The sequence below is a fragment of the Eschrichtius robustus genome, unplaced genomic scaffold (genome assembly GCF_028021215.1).
Source record: "Eschrichtius robustus isolate mEscRob2 unplaced genomic scaffold, mEscRob2.pri scaffold_598, whole genome shotgun sequence".
Lineage (NCBI taxonomy): Eukaryota > Metazoa > Chordata > Mammalia > Artiodactyla > Eschrichtiidae > Eschrichtius > Eschrichtius robustus.
Window position 1 is genome coordinate 55,392 of NW_027175472.1, and position 18,640 is coordinate 74,031.

Below are 18,640 nucleotides of genomic sequence, written 5' to 3' on the forward strand. Positions count from 1 at the left end.
ACTTCCTATTGAACAGAGCCTACAAGATTTTAGGTAAGCATCAAGACACTGATGTTGGGTCAGGCGAAGATTTCCTAGCTATGACACCAAAAAGTATATTGATAAAAGAAAAAAATAAGCTGGGCTTCATTCAGATAAAAAATAATGCATTTCAAAAGACACCATTAAAAAAGTAAAGACGTGCCATGAACTAGGAAAAAATATTTGAAAATCATATATCCAATAAAGCACTTGTATCCAATAATAACAAGTGTTGGCAAGGATATGGAGAAACTGGAACCCTCATGCATTGCTGGTGGAATTGTCAAATTCGAAACTGCTACTTTGAAACACTGATTCATCATATGACCCAGGTAATTACCCCTGGGTAACCACCCAAGTGAAATTAAAACTACATGCACACATCAGCCAGAGCGGCGAAAACGCGGAAACAAACCAAATGTCCATTAATTGGTGGATGGATAAATAAAATGTAGTATATATCCATACTATAGAATATTCTTTGGCAATATGATACATGCTACTGCATAACCTCAAAAACATTACGCTAAATAAAAGAAGCTAGACACAAGAGACCACATACAGTATGATCCCATTTATATGAAATGTCTACAAAAGGCAAATCTATAGAGGTAAGAAGTAAATTATCGGTTGAATGGGTCTGGGGGTGGGAATGAGAGTGATTCCAAATAGGCACAAGGTTTCTTTTGGAGGGTGATGGAAATGTTCAAAAATTAGATTACATGATAGGTGCATACAACTCTATAAATTCACAGATTTTACTAAAAACCACTGAATTGCATATACTTCAAAAGAGTCAATTGTATGGCATGTGAATTATACATCAATAAAACTGTTTAAAAAATAAAGAAATTTAAAAGAGAAGTCAGGGACAGCCCTGACCCCAAACCTCACTATGAAATGTTAACATATTTACACAGAAATCTGCCACTTATCCTGATGTCGCCCTTCCAGAAACTTGACTCTTAGGATGACAAAGAACACGAACAAAGAGTAAGAGACCTCCAAACAGGGTCTAAGATAGCCGTGGCTCATTTATGCACTTTAGACTACAGGAGAAAATGGAAGTCCTCCCCTCGCCCCTACCCAGCCTGAGATGAAAACTTAATGACTCATAGGTACAAATGCAGGGCACCTAATTTTAAGCTCGATTATCTGGTTTTCCTCAGCAGCTACATTAACTAAGTGACAGTTAATACTGAGGATGGGATCAGAAGCAAACTCTCAAAGCACAGGCCTCTGGGTCTGGTCAGCCCCTTACAACTTCACACCACTGAGGGCAGGGCAGCAACGGTACCCTGGTGGCCAAAAATGGTTACGACATCTGTTATCTGAGGCTGGAAAGAGAATCAGTTTCTCAAAATGAGGTCATCAAAATGGCCATGGGTATGCACCCATTTATGATACAGGTTCTCTTGCCTCACTCAAACCAACTGAATCAGAACCTCCAACAATGATACCTAAGAATCTGCATTTTTAACAAGCCCCTTGATGATTCTTATGTTTTAAATTTTATTGTGCACAAGAGCCCTTTACTTAGAGAATATTAGCGATGGAAGGAACCTTGATGATCATCTAACCCAAAGTTCACATACTGTAGATGAAAACACTGGGGACCAACGATGTAACATGATTTTCAAAGATCAAATAGTTCTTTAAACTCTTTAAAAAAAAAAAACAAAACTATGTCTCTAGTCCTAAAAATTGTCAAGAATACTACTGACAAAAGAGAATATAAAATGTACCTTGGAAATATTTTCTTCAAAGATTGATGAAGATAACATGCTTAATCATTTAAAGGGATATGTTTCTGCTCTCAGGAAAATTCATCCAGAGCACCTCATTACCTGAAGCTGCCAACGAAATGAGTCATCATAACAGTTAAATTATTTTTTCCTTGTTGGTATGTTCAGTTTAATTATTGCCTTTTTTCCCCAAACCTACCTCCCTTGAGAAAATGCATAGGTTATTTGACCCAAAACACCAACATTCTTACAGATCACAAGCATTAAGTCATCATTTCCTCTGAAGCCACATCTCCAGGGCTGCAAGTCATATTTTTATATTAATGCAGCCTGAATTCTCCTGTGCGTGGGTCCTAAATCATGAGCTAGCAAGAGGGAGGAGATATGGGGATATATGTATATGTATAGCTGATTCACTTTGTTATAAAGCAGAAACTAACACCATTGGAAAGCAATTATACTCCAATAAAGATGTTAAAAAAAAAAAAAAGATTACATTCTATTGGAGGAAAACAGTCAATAAACAAATATACAAATTAACTAAAAAAAAAAAAAAAAGTGGGTCTGTTTCCAGGGGCCTATTTAGCCAGTGGGTTCATCACCCGAAACCTCAGGCTCCCTTTCATTATTCCTGCTTGATCCTGCCTTTTGATAATTTCCAGTAAAGCACTGTTGTCTTATTTTCTGCTTTAGACAAGCTTAAGGGAGAGTTTCTTAAGTCACTTGACCAAAATATATTTTGGAGCATGGAAAGAACATAGTTTCTTTGTTTTTGGGGGGGTTTTGTTTTCACAAAAGGATTACTTGGATTCAAAATCTTGTTCACTGACTTGTTAATCGTGATGTAGTGACATGACAAATTTCTCAGCCTGTTAGAGGCTTTAATTTCTTTTTCACAAAATGTAAAGAATAACACCTACCTTGCAAGGTTTTTTGCAAAGATTCTAAAAAACACGTAGTACGTAAAATAGATAATATATGCAACACGAACAGTGTCTATTGTATATATATAATTGTCAATGAAAAAGTGTTGCCTGCCATATCAGTAAACAAAGGATGTTGCAGCCATCAAGCCATCACATTATAGCCGCCCCAAGAGTGAACCCTGAGGAAACTCAGGATGGAAACAGGATGCCCACCATCTAGCAGTCAACTGCCACAGCCTCCCCTGATGGTGCACCCCGAGGGAACTCAGGATGAGAAAGCACAGGATACTGGCCCACATAGCTGAGGTGCATATCAAAGGAAGGATTTCAGTGAGCCCAGACTTTTGCATCTTCCCATACACAGAAAAACACTAAAAATTCATTAACTCGAGATGTCTGGTTTTCTTTAATTAACAGGAATCTTTCGATGTTCCGATTTACCTGGTCTTTGTTGCAAAAACTCCTATAGTTGATGGCGCCTCCCTCTCCTTTTTGGATCAGTCCCTCAGAGAGAGCTGAGAGGCTGTGTCCCAGGCTTAAGTCCTCAGTTTTGCCCACCAAATAAAACATATTTCTCAACTTTGAGGTTGTGCATTTTTTTCAGTCAACATCATATATATGTTAAATATACATATATAGAATATATATACACAAATATACATATATATTAGTGTAGGGGGTAAAAACATGGACTTTTCCTTGTTATTTAACCACTCTGAACCTCAGTTTCCATTTCAGCAAAATAGACATATTAACAGGTCCTAAATCACAGTGTTGTCAGAAGGGCTAAACACACATAAAGCATGTACCCACTGTCTGGCAAACAGTAGGAGCTCAACAAATGTTGTCCAATGGCAAGGCAGCCCTCAAGAGACCAGCGGTCAGTACGTGGTGGGTATTATGATTATTGTTCATTTCTTTCAGGGGCAATCTGGAAGCGCAGAGGCAGAGGTTTGGAGGAATTTTAGGGGTCCACACAATACACCCAGGGGGGAACAACACAGATCCCCTGAGTGGGGTTCAGGGAGCACCTCAGCAGCCCTGGCCCTTCCTGCTCTCTCAGTTGGGAGGGTCTCAATGCTGGACTTTGTATTTTCAAAAGATGGCCCGGGCCTTCTTCAGAGAAGAGGAGGTGACAGACAGCATGATGATGGCTGATGAAGGTGTGGGATGATGAGCGGAGAGTCAGCTTGTACCAGAAACATCAACACTCAACCAACGCCTGGCTCTACTTCCTCACCTGTTGATTGATGGCTAGGCTTTATCTAGTTTCAGGACGAGAGTAAAACACAAGGATTCGAAATAGAGTCACAGGTGTAGAAAACAAACTTATGGTTACCAGGGGGGGAAAGTGGGGAGGGGAGAGGGATAAGTTGGGAGATTGGGATTGACATATACACAACACTACCTATAAACTAGATTACTAATCAGGACCTACTGTATAGCACAGGGAACTCTACTCAGTACTCTGTAATGACCTGTATGGGAAAAGAGTCTAAAAAAGAGTGGATTATATGTATATGTATAACTGCTTCACTTTGCTGTACACCCGGAACTAACACAACATTGTAAATCAACTATACTCCAATAAAAATTTAAAAAAACACACGCAAGGATTCTCCAAAGATCTTATGTTTGGACCTGATTCCTAGATCTTCTTCTGGGAATTGGGGGTGGGAGGAGAGAGAGTAAAGGAAACAGTGGGGTGGGGCGGGGGGATGTGCATAGGGAAATGAGCGCTTCATGGCGGAAGCACTGAAGCACCACAAAAGGAGTTCCATCGATCCTGGAGAAATCCCCTCAAGTCCCCTCCAGGAAAACTTCAAAACTCAGGACTGTCGATTCAGCGCACCTGAAAAAAACAGAGCAGATGGACGTCAGGACCCCGTTGGGATCCTGCAGCTCCATGGCTGCGGCCCCAGCAGTTTTGAGGGCAAACAGCTTACTCCAGAGTATTGATCCAGCCACAGCAAGGTGCAATCTGCTTAAAAAAAAAAAAAGTCTGTTTGAGAAATAGACCCACAGACACAGAAAACAAAATTTCCGTTACCGAAGGGGAAAGGGTGAGGGGAGGGATAAATTAGGAGTGTGGGATTAACAGAGACACACAGATATATGATATACGTAAAATAGATGAACAACAGGGTCCTACTGTAGAGCACAGTATTACTGTGTTCAATATTACTCAATATCTTGCAATAAACGATAATGAAAAAGAATCTGGAAAACAACATATATATGTATGTATGTATACGTATGTATGTGTGTATGCATAACTGAATCACTTTGCTGTACACCTGAAACCACCAACAATGTAAATCAACCATTCTTCAGTTTAAAAAAATAATTTAAAAATAATTTTAAAGTCTGTGTATGTACAGCAACCCTACCCCGTCAAGCCGGGAAGACGAACAGCAGTTACGTGTAGACAGAGGCAACCCACCACATTGTCCCCAGCACGCAACTCCAGACATGGTCAGAAGCCTTTTACTGCCTGAGAGTTTTAGCACATGAGGGGGAAGCTTTTCAACTCAATTAGCATTCAGTGGTCCTGATGCTCAATCACAGGGATCAGCTGGGAAGTTACTAAAGCCATTACCAGGGGCTGGAGTCGCCAGCTGAGTTTGAAATGTCAGTGCCTTTCCCCTGACACCACCTCCCCTCTTCCCACTGTCCCTCCCAATCAGAGGTCCTGATAATTTGGTAACCTTTCACAACAGCAGGCAGTCATCCTTCAGTCTTGGGATCAGGGACTTTGAAATACCCAAGGAGTCAATTACAGCTTGGCTCTGTCCCTGGGAAAAGAAAGCAGCATCCGAGAGGTGGAAGGAATTGGGGTCCTGGGCAACGCGGGCAGGTGAGTTCCGAGGCGCCTTCTCCCAGATGCCGCCTGCATCCCACCAAAGCTTCCGAGGAGACCACAGCCTGTAGGGGTAGAAAGAAGAGCCTGGGAAGACCCAGCTCAAGGTTGCTATAAGCAAAAGAGAATATGAAGGGAGAATTGTCTCGAATTAGAGGAGGATTGCAGGAATGTAACCCTTTGTATTCTAAAGATCTGACAGTGAATTGGTAGGTAGGTAGGACCTTGGCTAGTTGTTAATCAATACTCATTGGCCCTTTCTCTTTGCTGCATCCAGATTCCCTTCGACAGCCCCCTTGCCTCTGGGTGGGGCCCTGGGACGAGCCCTGACCGGTGGACCATGCGCAGAAGCGGCTCTGTCCTCTCTGGGCAGAAGAGGCCAAGAGCGTGCGTGCCTTCTCCAAGCTCCCTTCTTCCAGCGCGGGGCTCTGAGGACCTGAGGAAGGTGACGCCACAATGTTGAAGGACCCTGAGTCCCTCACATCTGCAAAGAACAGAGTCTCCCACTCCAACCCTAGCCAGTAAATCGAGCAAGAAAGAAAACTTGAACCTGTATGGACGAAGAATGTCGCCTGCCCTATCAGTCAACAGAGTGTTGCAGCCATCAAGCCATCATCAGCCATGGCAGCCATCCCCGATGGTGCACCCGGAGGGGATTCAGGATGGAGAAAAGCAGGATGCTGGCTCTAGATAGTTCAAATGCACATCAAAGGAAGGATTCCAATGAGCCCAGACTCCTGCCTCTTCCCATACCTAGAAAAATGCTAAATTCGTTAACTTGAGATGTCTGGTTTTTCTTTAATTAACAGTAATCTTTTGATGTTCCGACTACCTGGTTGTTTTGGGGTTTAATGTTTTGTTTTGTTTTGTTTTTGCAAAACTCCTATATGTCCTGGTTCCTCCCTTCCCTCTTCAGTGCAATCTCTCAGAGCGATCTGACACTGCCTCCCGGGCTTAAGTCCTCAGCAAGTCCACCAAAAAAAAGATGATTCTCAACTTTTAGTTGTGCATTTTTTTCAGTCAACACCTGCTAAGCCACTGAGGTTTTAGGTTGTTTGTTAGTACAGCTACCATCAGTTATCCTGACTGACAAAATGACATAATCAGAATTACAAACAAAAATATCCATCATATATACATATATATATATATATATATATATATATATATATATATATATACATATATATATATATATATATATTTATAAACAACAAAATAACTGAATTAACTGTCCAAAAAAGGGAGCTGGTTAAATAAAGGATGGTACACGATACAGCCGTTAAGACACGTCTTTAAAATGATGCTAATGACATAGGGATACGATAAAAAGTGAACTTATTGTTTTTTCTACTGCAGAGTAGTAACCAAAAAGTAATTGTAAAATAATTTAAGTACTTTGCTTAGAGTCTTTGAAGGGGATTTATGGATCACAGATTTTTTTTTTTAAATTCTCCCTTTCCCGTCTTACCACAGCACTTGCTCCCACACTTCCTTCTTCAAATATTCTTGCACAAAATCCCCGCCACTAGCCTACTTACCTCTAGCCTCCCCTTCCTTTTTTCCCCAATACTGTACCCCCAAAACTAAAGGACAGTCCACCATGCAGAAAAGGAAGAATAGGTGGAAGGAGGGTAAGCCTGCTAACAGTCATACATCAACGATGCTCACCCAGAACCTCTGGCAAAAGGAACTTCATTTTCCTACATCTTTCCAGAATCAGAATCTTGCTCACCTCTGGCCCAGGCTCAAAGGGAGCTCTTGTCGTCAGAGAAAAATTAAGGAGTTCTCCACTGCCTGTGAAAGTAACTGAGGATGCTTTCTGATACATTGCAGGCACGGAGAGAGAGCATGTTTAGCTTAGTCAAGGCCTCTTTCATGACATGGAAAGAAAAGAGGTCAAAGTTACATTAAAATGAAGAATCAAAGAGTTCTTTGATTTTTGAAAGAAATCATTAATTGCATGACTTTTGATCAGACTGCATGTCTTATCAAATCTGGAGCTCATCCTTGCACGTGGATGAATAATACAAGAGTCCCCACAAGATCCCTCTTCCTCTGCAGCCCCATGTTTTTCTCCCTTTGGCTGGTGACAGTGGTTTTTGTCCTCTACGTGAGTTGGATGGGTTGGGAATGTGTCACTTTGAAAAGAAGATGCCCTAACACCTGTCCATAAAAAAGGCAGAGTTCTGGTTACCTCAGCCCTCCCATCCATTCTGGGCACCCACTCAGGGCTCCAAAATGATCTTGTTGGCTGGACCTTCACAGTAGATAGGTGTGAATTAAATGACGAAGCTCTGGGCTGCGTCAGACAGAGGGGGCAAATCATAGTGTCTGATAGGACAGGTATTTTGCCTGTTTTTAAATTTCTACACAATGGGGGATCCTTTTCTAGGCTGACCCATCTGGAAGTTGCTTCCCCCCCCGCCCCCCCCAGGTATCAAATTCAGCCTCAACAGAACATGGGCCCTCAGAGATGCCACAAACATAGAGACCCCAGAATGAGAAAAAGGAGACCGCTGTAAACCTGGATCTCAAGGAGGACAGAAACAGGCATTTTGCAGACAGCATGAAAGGAAAGCACAGAAAATGACTCCACTTAAAACAGAATTTTGAGCTACAACAGCTCCGGGGACTTGAATTCTCTCCAGTTAGTAAATACATAGTTTGCACCATCTTACCACAGAATAATCTGAGATAAGACGAGAGACGGGGTACTAAAGATCGACAAAACCTAGATTTTGAGTGAGGAGGACTCTGAAATGGGCAAGAATAGAGACATTTGCACTCAATACAAAAAGCTGAGAGCTTTGTCCACCCTTGTGAGGAAGGTGAGTATTAAGAACCTCAGTAAAGGGGCTTCCCTGGTGGCGCAGTGGTTGAGAATCTGCCTGCCAATGCAGGGGACACGGGTTCGAGCCCTGGTCTGGGAAGATCCCACATGCCGCGGAGCAACTGGGCCCGTGAGCCACAACTACTGAGCCTGAGCGTCTGGAGCCTCTGCTCTGCAACAAGAGAGGCCGCGATAGTGAGAGGCCCGCGCACCGCGATGAAGAGTGGCCCCCACTCGCCGCAACTGGAGAAAGCCCTCGCACAGAAACGAAGACCCAACACAGCCAAAAATAAAAATAATAAATAAATAATAAATTAAAAAGTTTAAAACAAAACCAAAAACATAAAATCTGGAAAAAAGTTGAACACCTATATACCCACTGCAGACTTTACAATTAGTATTTTGGAAAAAAAAAAAAAAAAAAAAAAAAAGAACCTCAGTAAAAATGACTTAGAGTCTTCAATTAATCCTTTTCTTAGTAAAATTGGAGGGAGATAAACAACCTTAGTAATCGTTACGGATAATATCCGGACTATGGGTGTGTCATTGGCAATGATATTAGAACCATTCCTGGAGTATTACAATGGGCTGGTCATTGTCAAGGGCACTTTCAAATATTGTGCTGCTCTGCCCGAGCGCACTGCAGTGTAGATGTGATGAGTCCCACTTCACAGAACATAAACTGAGACTCAGACAGGATATATGATGCTTTATAACACCAAATACAGAAAAACTTAAAGAAAAAAATGTCCCGTAGTCAAATCAGTACTGTTATTTTAATCACTTTTTCTGCACTTGTATTATTAAAATTTTAACAAAATGAAATACTCCATCTAGTATTTTGTACCCTGCTTGTACACTACATCTTCCCACCATTAAATATTCTTGGAGAAAATCATTTGTAATGAATGAACTGTTTTCCATCCTTTTTTTAAAAAAAATCTTTATTGGAGTATAATTGCTTTACAATGGTGTGTTAGTTTCTGCTTTATAACAAAGTGAATCAGCTATACATACACATATATCCCCATATCTCCTCCCTCTTGCGTCTCCCTCCCACCCTCCCTATCCCACCCCTCTAGGTGGTCACAAAGCACCGAGCTGATCTCCCTGTGCTACGCGGCTGCTTCCCACTAGCGACCTATTTTACATTTGGTAGTATATATAAGTCCATGCCACTCTCTCACTTCGTCCCAGCTTCCCCTTCCCCTTCCCCGTGTCCTCAAGTCCATTTTCTACGTCTGCGTCTTTATTTTCCATTCTTAAGTTGGGCCATCCGTTATTTAACCACCCCCTATTGTGGGATTTTTAGGTAGCTTCTACTATTTTTTCTATTACACTACTGGCTGAGATGAATATTCTTGAACATAAGTCTTGCACATAAATTTGACTTTCACCTTAGGATAAGATCCTAAAAGCAAAATTACTGGCTCCAAGTGTATGAACATTTTAAGGCTGTTGATACACAAATTGCCAAATTACCCTCCAGAGGCTTCGCACCAATTTCCATCCCCATCAGCAGCAACAGATGAAAACGGCCTTTTCCTTACATCCTTAGCGGCCAATTTTGTGCGTTCTTAAAACTTTCTACCGATTAGATGAGCAAAAAAGAAATAGATTTATAACTTGCATTTCTTTGTTAGGTAGTGAAGTTGAACATCTTTCCATATTTATTGGGGATAAGCTTGTGTTCTATGGTGAATGCCCTGTCGCATCTTCTGCCCGTGTATCTATCACTGTGTTGGGAGATGCTGGGATGCAGAACCTTCTTCGGTGCCTGGTGTGGTTCTGCTCCTGCTGACACAGAGTCCTCTCTCCGTGGAAGATGGCTGCTCCATAGCACTGAGAAAAGTCAGCACCCCTACAGCCTGCCATGGGCCTGGAAGTGATGTCTCAGTGGCTCTGGAGGAATTACATTCAGGTCCCTGGATTTAGCAACTCACCAGCAACCAGAACTGGTACTTCAGGACTAAATGACTCTGCAGTGTATCAGTTCGCATGAACTTGACCTTCTTCCCACCTTTTCACCCAAGTGACTGAATCAGGCCAAGCTGCGGTGGAGACACAGCTTCGTCTCTCTTCTCCCGGGAGTGGGACTGAAAAGCCAGTACAGAGCAGATCATCCCTGCAGACACTCGCTGGGTGACCCCGGGGCACAGCAGGAGGAAAGAAGGGTGATCATCCTCACCCTTCTTGGAGGGTGGAGCCACGTTCCAAAAACAGATGCAGTAAGCACGAACCACACAACCACCCAGATGAACTTGAACTCAGCAGTTGGAATGAATAACCCCTCCTTTCTGCAAGTCACTGCTCACCCTGTGCCTCTCTCCATTGGTGAGTGGTTCCTTCTGGCTTGAAATCACTACTGGTGACTTACCACTGCTGGTGCTTTACATTGTTGTTTCCCCCACGAGAATGTCAAGTTCAGGGCATCCAGTTCCTCCGCGTGAAACCCTTTGTAGTTGCTATGGGTGAACGGATGAGTGAGTGATAAATGAACAAAACAATTTTTCCCTAGCACTTCCATGCTGTTTCTAAATGACAGATTTCCACAGCTCCCTCCCCGATACAACCACAGACTCTTTGAAGACATTTCTCTCTCTCCCCGCATGCCTGGCACAAAGGGGGATAAATGCTAATCGAGGGAATGAATGAAACAAACCTTATCTGGACCACAAGAACGCACGCCTACTTGAGCTCATCTTTTTTTTTGTTGATGTTTTACTTTAAATTTTATTTCCTGCCCCCAAACATCCGTTAAGCGCCCAGGAGAAGGAAAAGGGGATGTGACTAGCAATAGAGAGAAATCTTCTTCACAACAATGGCCATGGCAAGCTTAGGCACTTTTGGTGAAATCTCTCTGGGAAGTACTGGCAGAGGAATAAAAGGCAAACTGACACAGAAGTATTGCTTGGTGTGCATTTCCAGGCTCTGCCTTCTTTCTCATCTCTTGGTGGCAGGCGGAGGAAGAGGAGAAAAGGTTAAACTTTTTTATAAACCGGCAGAATAAGCTTATCACATCCTCTCACTATCTCTGCATAGGTTCTAGTCTCTGCAGCATTATATAAGCTTTGCCCAAAGTAATGAACAGTTGAAAGTCAAATGTAATACTTCACCAAACAACTTAAAAATGCTTGCACACCGGAAAGGATTAAGTTGCAGAGAACACAAATGGACCCAGAGCAACCTTTGCCAAAAGAGAATATTGTGCTAAATGGACAGCCATAGCTCTTTTCCATATGAAGAAACAGTCAGAAGGATACAAGAACTTGGTCAAAATCACACAAGTAAGTAGGACAGAATCTGGTCTGTCTGTCCCAAGGGTTGTGTTCTTTAACCACCAGGCTAGCTTTTCTCGAATCTGATTCATGCATAGCATAACTCTACACCTCTGTTTGCCTTGAATATTCCCTGTTTATACGTATGCCTGCTGCAGTTTTTCACATTGCCCACTTTGACTCCCAAAAGCAACCGAGAATACACAATAATTTGGTCACTCTATCCATGGACCACTGTGGTGGGACTACCCAGGAAGCTCATTAAAAGTGCAGCTTCCAGAGCCCTACTCCAGATCTAGATAAGTTTTCTGAGGGTTGGCTCAAGAATCCAGGTACAAGTCTTTTTAAGTGGTTTTGTGGAACCCCCCAGGTGAGTCTCTCGCTCTCTTAAGTTAATAAACCATTTATTCTGCCTCCCGCAGATGCCCAGCCAGGTCCTGTTGAGGTAGGAGTCCCCGCACCACATCAGAGGGATGCTCCCAGCCAAGTCATCTCTGGAGCCTTGGAGAATCTGAATGGTCTCGTGCTGGCCCACCTGCCATGACAAACCTCTTCCAGAGCATTCCCCTTCACATTTTACCTTCTACCACTCCCAAAGGCAGTCTGCTCCAATGAGGCCTGACTTCGTCTGTCCTAACGAGCACCCGCTCATTCAAGCAGTTTAGGAATGCAAGGTGCTGTGGTTCTCAACCAGGGTGGCCCAACCTCTAAAATAGTAGTCCAAGCAGTCTCTACCTCCTGGGCACATCCCCTCTGCAACAGCCCCAGTAAACGAATGTCCCATCCTTGCTTTTTCAAGGTCGGCAACAGGGAGTCCCCTCCTAAAGAAGGTTCTCTCGCATTGCCACACTCTCAAAGGCTGCCCCCAGTGTGCTTCCTTCCTGTGGGCCTGATCAGGCTAAGGGCAGAGTTGTCTCTTTCCTTCTCTGAGTCGGACCAAATCGTCTTAGTAACACCTCCTCACAGTGGTGACCATGTGTTTCACGGGGGCTGCTGCTGAGCCTTTATCTCATCCTTTCATGGTGGAGAGAGAGAGGATTATAATGATTTTTACTTCTAGGGGAGAGGGGAGTGTAATGATTATGTTGTCATTTTGTATCATGTCCTTTGGTCATGAACTTGTTTTGAATTTCATATGAAAATGGGCCCACCATTCCCACTTTGTGAGGTCATTCAGCACCCTCATTTTGCACCTTTAACATCTCTCTCAGTATCACTTGGAAATGTTTGAAATGGCATGAGCTTGTCCTCACATTCCTATCAGCTGTAAATCCGGAGCCCCAACATGAACCTAACCATTGAGCAGAACACCTCTCCACTACCGTGTAACACTGGGTAGGCCCCTTCGCCTCTTGGTTTTCTTCAGTCCTCAGTTGTGAAAATGTGAGGGTTCTATGAATTTACATTTGGGGCAGGACAAGGTCGAGGAGAGTGTGTCTTTGCTTTTATTCTTCCAAACTGGAATGTCTTCCCTCTCCTCCCCATGGGTCCAAATCTCACTTGTCCTTCAGGCCCACTGCCAAGGAGCCTTCCCTGATTCCCCAGTCCACACAAACCTCTGCCTCTTAGGGTCAGTGCCATACAACCTAGCTGTCTCTTACGTTAATCTTGCCTCTCAAGCCAGTCTCAGAAAGTGGGTCTCTCTTGCCCTCCTGGGGCCCCTGGGGCTGTGCCAGCCCACCGGCACGCCCCACGTGGGGTGTCTGCTAGAGTAGGGCATGGGTGGGGAGGCCCAGGTGTGAGGGGCCAGGCAGAGTACCTCTGCCTCCCCCCCTGCTCTCCTCCACAAAACTGCCCCTCCTCCTGAAGCCTGACCCCCAAGTCACACGTTCCTTATCATGACCTCACTGGGTAGTGATGACCTCACCGGCCTTCTAACAGTTTCCATGGCAGCGTAACTGCCAACGTGCTGCCCTCAGAGAAACTTCCCTGACAGTTCTCCACCAGATACCAATCTCTTTGGTTGTCTGAGAGAGAATGTGTGACCGGATCCTCTATCTTTACTCGAACCTGTGCTCTGTTCCATGGGTGGGCAGTGCGGCAGGTACACCGAGACCGGGCATCTCTACAGGAGGCATGGTGTCCATGCAACCTCACCTGGCTGCCTCATGTTCCTGTGGGGCTTGCCCACTACGTATACCTGAGCGCGGCCCCAGCTGTAAGTAATACCAGTGACCTGGGACACCTTCAGGGACCCACAGTGCTCACTGCTGAGGACAAGTGAAAGGTCATCCCCGGACAAGTGTGCAGGATGGTCCTGATCTTTATAAATGTAGCTTTCCCCTTTGGGCTACAGGATGCTTCCATTCAGACCCTTTCCTGATTGGCCTCTTAGCAAAAGACAAGTGCATTTTTGTTGGCAAATGGTAAATGGAGCAGTTTGAGGAAGAGGGCCACTCCTGAAACACACCTTCAAACCCAGGCACCTCTGTGCTGTCATGTAGACATCTATATCGGTGCCCTCAGACACATCCCATCCTGACCTGCTGAGTACTAGGGGAGAGGGTGGTGCCATATTGATGGGAAGACCGGAAGAACCAAGAGGGCTGTTGAAGTGCTAATGAGACTGGAGGGCTGAGGAGATGGTGTCCCAGGAGGCTGGGTTGATGTGAGCCTAGACTTGGTACCCAGAACGCGGTTCTCAGTCTCCTGATCACTCTGCCTCAGTATTTGGCCTTGTTCTAATCTACATAAGAGTATCAGAGGGCTAGAGTTCAGTGTGGTCGAAACAGGCAGTATAAATGGGGCCCAAGAGGGGTTGCCAAGGTGGGCGGGGTTCTTAACCAATTTATATTAGATTATTTTTTTCCAAAACTTGAAAGACATTTCCATTAAAGCCTCAGAAGTGACAGACTGCAAGAAATGTTTTCTCTGTTGTGGAAGGGAGAGATGGAGAGGCTCATGGTTGCAATGACTTTCGGGTTCTACTGTTTACCCTGGAAACGGTGAAGAGACTTCCTCATGTGCTGCAGCCGTAGGCTCTAGGAATTGCTTTTGCAGCCAGTGTCCCTTCTCTAGGGACCCATAGAGGTGATGGGCCAAGGCTGTGTTTTGGATGTCAAGTCGATTAAAGGTCTTCAGCCAGAAACTGGGAGAGACATGAGAGAGGGAAATTCTGGCAGGAGGCTGTGTACAGCAGAAGTGACTGATCAGTTCTGATTTTCTTTGCAGCAGCAGTGGCTCCCGTTTCTCCCCCTACCCCTGGTCACTACCATGTCCTCTACCGAGGGTGTGGAGAAACGCAGTTGGGCTGGCATGGGGAGACATACTGCCTGGTTGGTGGCTATCGGGCCTACGGGGATGTTCCTTTGGCCACGCCAGCAAAGGTGGAAGCAGAGAAGCCAGTCCCCAGACATGCTCCCAAGAGAAAGCACGCTCCGGAAGAGTCAGACGAAGACCTGGGTTGCCCCAGACCCAAAATCCGGCGATGGGAGCATTCAAGCAGCTTCGGACTACAAGGTGCTTTGATTCTCAAGCAGGGTGGCCCAACCTCTGGGCACATCCCCTCTGCAACAGCCCCAGTAAACGAATGTCCCATCCTTACTTTCTCAAGGTCGGCAACAGGGAGTCCCCTCCTAAAGAAGGTTCTCTCGCATTGCCACACTCTCAAAGGCTGCCCCCAGTGTGCTTCCTTCCTGTGGGCCTGATCAGGCTAAGGGCAGAGTTGTCTCTTTCCTTCTCTGAGTCGGACCAAATCGTCTTAGTAACACCTCCTCACAGTGGTGACCATGTGTTTCACGGGGGCTGCTGCTGAGCCTTTATCTCATCCTTTCATGGTGGAGAGAGGGAGGATTATAATGATTTTTACTTCTAGGGGAGAGGGTGGTGCCATATTCATGGGAAGACCGGAAGAACCAAGAGGGCTGTTGAAGTGCTAATGAGACTGGAGGGCTGAGGAGATGGTGTCCCAGGAGGCTGGGTTGATGTGAGCCTAGACTTGGTACCCAGAACGCGGTTCTCAGTCTCCTGATCACTCTGCCTCAGTATTTGGCCTTGCTCTAATCTACATAAAAGTATCAGAGGGCTAGAGTTCAGTGTGGTCGAAACAGGCAGTATAAATGGGGCCCAAGAGGGGTTGCCAAGGTGGGCGGGGTTCTTAACCAATTTATATTAGATTTTTTTTTTCCAAAACTTGAAAGACATTTCCATTAAAGCCTCAGAAGTGACAGACTGCAAGAAATGTTTTCTCTGTTGTGGAAGGGAGAGATGGAGAGGCTCATGGTTGCAATGACTTTCGGGTTCTACTGTTTTCCCTGGAAACGGTGAAGAGACTTCCTCATGTGCTGCAGCCGTAGGCTCTAGGAATTGCTTTTGCAGCCAGTGTCCCTTCTCTAGGGACTCATAGAGGTGATGGGCCAAGGCTGTGTTTTGGATGTCAAGTCGATTAAAGGTCTTCAGCCAGAAACTGGGAGAGACATGAGAGAGGGAAATTCTGGCAGGAGACTGTATACAGCAGAAGTGACTGACCAGTTCTGATTTTCCTTGCAGCAGCAGTTCCTTTGGCCAGGCCAGCAAAGGTGGAAGCAGAGAAGCCAGTCCCTAGACGTGCTCCCAAGAGAAAGCGCGCTCCGGAAGAGTCAGACGAAGACCTGGGTTGCCCTAGACCCAAAATCCGGCGATTGGAGCATTCATGCAGCTTCGGACTGCAAGGTGCTTTCATTCTCAAGCAGGGTGGCCCAACCTCTGGGCACATCCCCTCTGCAACAGCCCCAGTAAACGAATGTCCCATCCTTACTTTCTCAAGGTCGGCAACAGGGAGTCCCCTCCTAAAGAAGGTTCTCTCGCATTGCCACACTCTCAAAGGCTGCCCCCAGTGTGCTTCCTTCCTGTGGGCCTGATCAGCCTAAGGGCAGAGTTGTCTCTTTCCTTCTCCGAGTCGGACCAAATCGTCTTAGTAACACCTCGTCACAGTGGTGACCATGTGTTTCACGGGGGCTGCTGCTGAGCCTTTATCTCATCCTTTCATGGTGGAGAGAGGGAGGATTATAATGATTTTTACTTCTAGGGGAGAGGGTGGTGCCATATTGATGGGAAGACCGGAAGAACCAAGAGGGCTGTTGAAGTGCTAATGAGACTGGAGGGCTGAGGAGATGGTGTCCCAGGAGGCTGGGTTGATGTGAGCCTAGACTTGGTACCCAGAACGCGGTTCTCAGTCTCCTGATCACTCTGCCTCAGTATTTGGCCTTGCTCTAATCTACATAAAAGTATCAGAGGGCTAGAGTTCAGTGTGGTCGAAACAGGCAGTATAAATGGGGCCCAAGAGGGGTTGCCAAGGTGGGCGGGGTTCTTAACCAATTTATATTAGATTTTTTTTTCCCAAAACTTGAAAGACATTTCCCTTAAAGCCTCAGAAGTGACAGACTGCAAGAAATGTTTTCTCTGTTGTGGAAGGGAGAGATGGAGAGGCTCATGGTTGCAATGACTTTCGGGTTCTACTGTTTACCCTGGAAACGGTGAAGAGACTTCCTCATGTGCTGCAGCCGTAGGCTCTAGGAATTGCTTTTGCAGCCAGTGTCCCTTCTCTAGGGACTCATAGAGGTGATGGGCCAAGGCTGTGTTTTGGATGTCAAGTCGATTAAAGGTCTTCAGCCAGAAACTTGGGAGAGACATGAGAGAGGGAAATTCTGGCAGGAGACTGTACAGCAGAAGTGACTGATCAGTTCTGATTTTCTTTGCAGCAGCAGTTCCTTTGGCCACGCCAGCAAAGGTGCAGGCAGTGAAGCCAGTCCCCAGACGTGCTCCCAAGAGAAAGCACTCTCCGGAAAAGCCGCACAAAGATCTGGGTTGCCCCAGACCCAAAATCCGGCGATTGGAGCATGGTGCCAGGAGGTAGACCCCACAGCATCTTGCTGGCTGAGGCACTCTGAAGAGAGGGCAATGGTTTAACTGCCTAAGGCAGCGAATGCCTCTTCCTGCAGTGACCCACCCCGTCCCCCCACTGCCCACTGCCACAGATCACAACCTGCGTCGTTCTGTTTGAGCCTTCCTCAGCCAGGAGCCTCCTGCCACACTAAATGGCCAAAAGCAAGGAGCCTCAGAAACTGAGGTTTGAAATGAGAGTCTGCCCTGAACATCCCAGGGCTGAAGCTGGCCTGGAAGAAAACGTGACGTTCCTCTGCTCAATCCTCAGGGGCCCCTTTGTCAGCTGAAGACAGAAAAGTCTGCACTCTGCGAGCCGAGAAGAATGCAGGAGCAGAGACAGGGTGCAGAGAAGCCTTAGCAGTCTACCACATGGGCTCCTGCTCTGAGCCATTGTCAGCGGCCACCACCACAAACCAGGGGGGAGCTGGGTTCTTTGAAACTGAAAGCAGCAATCTGTGGCTTCCCAAAGAGCCTCCTGCCTGGGGTCTCAGGAGGCAGGATAGAGAGACCCAGGAAGACCTGCTCCCTGAAGCAAGAACAGGATGGAGAGTCAAGCAGCACGCACCCTGCCCCGAGGTTCACATGCTCCTTTATTCCCAGCCCTTTCTGTCCCCAGGGGGGGTCCCTTACTGCTCAATGTTTTTCTGTAACAGACTTCTAGGGTCGCCAGTGCTCACACTTAGGTCACTACCCCTGCGCTAGGCACTCCTGCTACCCGGGAAAGGTTCCAAAGGTGGAACAGCTCCAGGGGGTGCCAGGGATCAGAGCAAAAACTTGAGAGGCTGGGGATGAAGGAGTTTGGGCACAGTCCCTAAAGCATCTCAGTGGTTGAGCTTCTGTGAGAAGGCACATCCCCTCTGTGTGTGTGTGTGTGCTGGGGGGAGGGGGTCCCCAGAGGAGGCCGCTAGGGGGAGGGCCTGAGGCTGGAAATGGAGAATGGCGTGCGGCCTCTGAGCAAGCACAGGCACTTAGCCCTTGAGGTTTCTGGGAAAGGTAGAGCCACAAGGGCCTCGAGATAAGGCAAGTGTAGCAGCAGAACCCAGGTGCCAGGTCTTTCCTCAGAACCTACACTTCTTCACGAGGCCAGGCCTTCCATGCTGAGGTAGGAGGGATCC

General features: G+C 45.9%; 1 long non-coding RNA gene across 7 annotated transcripts in view; it reads right to left on the reverse strand.

Moving 5' to 3' along the window:
- Window positions 1–580: 580 nt before the first annotated feature.
- The window catches only part of LOC137757989 (uncharacterized), a 52,405-nt gene continuing 34,345 nt past the window's right edge, over window positions 581–18,640 (reverse strand). For 3 of the 7 annotated variants that reach the window (XR_011072661.1, XR_011072662.1, XR_011072663.1), the window contains 2 exons: window positions 5,401–5,617; window positions 581–4,544 (listed from right to left, as the gene is read on the reverse strand). This is a non-coding gene — a long non-coding RNA (uncharacterized lncRNA). Of the gene's footprint in view, window positions 4,545–4,638; window positions 4,674–5,400; window positions 5,618–18,640 lie in introns of all 7 variants that reach the window. The other 4 variants (XR_011072664.1, XR_011072666.1, XR_011072660.1 and 1 more) reach the window with 2 other exon arrangements.